General features: G+C 34.9%; 1 non-coding gene across 1 annotated transcript; it reads left to right on the top strand.

Moving 5' to 3' along the window:
- The first annotated feature begins 2,300 nt into the window (after positions 1 to 2,300).
- Positions 2,301 to 2,416, top strand: LOC136040466 (U5 spliceosomal RNA). Its single transcript, XR_010620751.1, has one exon. It is a non-coding gene; the product is annotated as a U5 spliceosomal RNA (small nuclear RNA).
- Positions 2,417 to 3,576: the final 1,160 nt, after the last annotated feature.

Raw genomic sequence — 3,576 nt, 5'->3', positions numbered from 1 at the left:
AGAATTGCATTTAACTGCTAATTTTGAATATATAAGTTTCATCAAGATCAGTTATTTCCATCAAAAGTTAGGAGCCTGAGAAAATTTGCCTTATTTTAGAAAATAGGAGTAAACACCCCCTAAAAGTCATACAATCTTAACAAAAATCACACCATCAGATTCAGCGTATCAGAGAACCTCATTGTAGAAGTTGCAAGCTCCTATCTACAAAAATGTGGAATTTCGCTCCTTACTTTCAGTTGAAAAAACTTGTTTATTTATTAAATTTCTGAACGTTTTTGAATCAATGCATGTTTTGACTTTGACTCTCCGCAAAGGAATGATTAAAACGAAATTTGCATACCAATTTTTTATTTTTTTTGCTAAATGGCTTTTTCATATTGTGTTTGAGGAAAAAATGATTTTGAGGAAAAAAGAGCGGGGGAGGAAGTTTAGTTGCCCTTCAATCTTTTGCTTAATTAAAAAGGCAACTAGAACTTTAAATTTTTTACTAATCTTTTTATTAGTAAAAGATATACGTAACTTACAAATGAGCTTACGTAAAGAACTTTTTATTCTTATGTTATTATTACATATATGAGAGGGTTCGCCCCCTCGTCAGTACCTCTCTCTTTACACTAAATCTTAAATGTTGTCCCAATTCATTAAGAATGACCCGTGAATCACAAAGCCGTGGAATAAATGGTTGACATTACTAAAAGTACTTTATCGTAAAGAGCAGGGTATTAGGAGGAGGTGAGCCCGTCATAAGGGTAATAATTTCTGTTTTTTTAAGTTTTAATGCTGCTCCTTACTTCCAGCGGAAAAAAACTTTTTCATATTTATTTTTTCATATTTTTTGTTTAAATAATGCTAGTAAATCCTGCGCTCCCTTCATGGAAATTTTCTTCCCCCATGGCAAATTCCTCGATAGAAATCTCCCTCATCATATCCCACTCTTCTCAACCCCTCCCCCAAACCAAAAAATCCTCTTGAAAACGCCTGTACACTTCCCAATAACTATTACTATATGTAAGCACTGGTCAAAGTTTGTAACTTTTAGCCCCTCCCAAGGGGACTATGGGGGAGTAAGTTGTCCCCAAAGACATAGTTATAAGGTTTTCAACCACGTTGAATGAAATGGCTATCTCAGAATTTTGATCCGTTGACTTTGGGAGAATAATTAGCGTGGGAGGGGGCCTAGTTGCCCTCCAATTTTTTTCACTTAAAAACGGCACTAGAACTTTTCATTTCCGTTAGAATGAGCCCTCTCGTAACATTCTAGGACAACTGGGTCGATACGATAACCCCTGAAAAAAAAAACACGCATCCGTGATCTGCCTTCCGGCAATAAATACAAAATTCCGCATTATTGTATATAGGAGCTTGAAACTTCTACAGTAGTATTCTCTGATACGCTGAATCTGATGGTGTAATTTTCGTTAAGATTCTATGACTTTTAGGGGGTGTTTCACCCTATTTTCTAAAATAACGCAAATTTTCTCCGGCTCGAAACTTTTGATGGGTAAGACTAAACTTGATTAAACTTATATATTTAAAATCAGCATTAAAATGTAATTCTTTTAATGAAGCTATTGATTCAAAATTCCATTTTTTAGAGTTTTGGCTACTATTGAGCTGGGTCGCTCCTTACTACAGTTCGTTACCACGAACTGTTTGAAAATTGTAAATTACAATATATTTTCATTTTGTAATTAGAGTAAAGTTGTCCGGTTAAAATTTTAGAAGCTTAATAGCGGAAATTCGAGCAGAAAAATTACTATATGACAATAAGTGGTAAAAAGGGAGGGGGGTAGTGTATAAAATACAAAGAGTAGAATTAGTAGGGTTCTTTTCCTGAAACCCTTCTAAATAGATATTTTATAAGTAGTTATCTTGGTCGATTTTTTTTTCATCGTTTTAAAAAAAATTTTTCGTCATGGTGAAAAAAAGTTCTGTAAAAGAGATGTATTTACTACCATACCCTGAAATCTGAAGCTTTTCCTCAAAAGTGATAGTCTAGATGAATTTTTAACGAGTAAAATTTTTTTTATCTTTCAAACCCTTGTTATTGCAAATTTAAGGTCGTGTTTGTTATGCTAGTCCAGGAATTTATGTTATTTTCTGCGGATGTAGTTTTAGTAGTATGTCATTAAAGTTGCCCATGAACTGCTGTTCATTGAAAATGTTTTCGCATCATATGATTTTTTGGCCCGTATTTACTTGATCGAACTTTGAATTTCTTATTGCTTTCGGACCTTGTTAAAAAAAACCACGAGGATTTATTTTTATGTACCCAAGTCAACCTTAGTTATTTTCATAGTTCTGGCCTCTCCTCATATCAAGATAATATTTCACCTTTTACTGAAGATTACCGTGGGGAGGGGCACTTGATGAGTCTTAACAAATATTTGAATGCCGAAAGGCAATATCCGATAGGGTTGCTAGCGGTACAGGAGTCGCTGTGAACCAATTATTTTTCGAGTTTGCATAACTATATATTATGTTAAAGCCAAGACCTTATTGTAATGTTCTTGTTTGCATTAATCTAACGTCCCTATCATTAAACATTGGCCAAGCTTCGCATAGAGCGATGGGAGATGTCCAACTCTCTTTGCTGCAAGCTTTTCAAAAATTGGTTTGATTTTAGTGACAGACAAAATATAAATATTTAGATTTCACTCATTAGTATATACGAAATCGCCAAAACTAATTACTATTTACTTATCAACATACAGTAGCTGTTTTGTAAGTAATGCCAGTCGGAAAAACTCTTATAATTATTTTTTGTTTTTGATAAAATATTAATTATAAGCTTATATTTGGTCTCAAATCGTAGTTTAATGAAAATTAAACTAAATATAATTTTAGTTTTAAAATTGATTCCTCCGCGAGGGACTAGAGACTCACCAGAATAGAATTGCAGTATAGACAATCAGTTATTCTACTTGCTGACGCGTAAATATTGCTAATGAATGCAATTTGACTAGTGCTAGTAGCAGGATAGCTAAGTAAAAACAGTCTTGATTGATGGATGTGTATCTGTTAATTACAAACGCAAAGTTGGTTAAACTGTGGGTTAATAATGAAACTAGATTATAAAAACCGAAAAGAAAAAACGCACCACATTTCAATTAATCTTTCATATATATGAAGTCCCGTCAGTGATTTTTGTTTAGGATGGGGGGAGGGGTTGGGGGAAGGTACAGTACACGTCTTCAAAACGCATTAAATTTTGTCAATCTGCATTTTTTACGACTCAGGAACAAATTTTAGAGGAGGGCGAGGGTGGAAACCATGGAGCCTCCCTCCTCTGGATACAGGCTAGAAGGGTCTAAGTATCATAGAAAGCAAAATGATGATTATACACAATTATAGTCTAAAACTCCTCAAGGATTGGCGACTATTGAGGTTTTTACAGCTGAAAAAGTGCGACATGCTCACCTAGAGGTGTAAAAGTGATGGCTAGCCGTGTAGAGATGGTTGGTCCGCTGGGTTGAGGAATCCTTTGTCTGAGAGGTAAGGGTTCGATTCACGACCAGGCTGGTTATTTAGGTTTTGGACAGGGTCAGTGGCGTGACTCTCTAAGCTCAGCCA

Source organism: Artemia franciscana, chromosome 20 (assembly GCF_032884065.1).
Source record: "Artemia franciscana chromosome 20, ASM3288406v1, whole genome shotgun sequence".
In the NCBI taxonomy this organism is placed as follows: domain Eukaryota; kingdom Metazoa; phylum Arthropoda; class Branchiopoda; order Anostraca; family Artemiidae; genus Artemia; species Artemia franciscana.
Note: the sequence above shows the minus strand (reverse complement) of the source record. Positions and strands in the feature narration are given on the sequence as shown.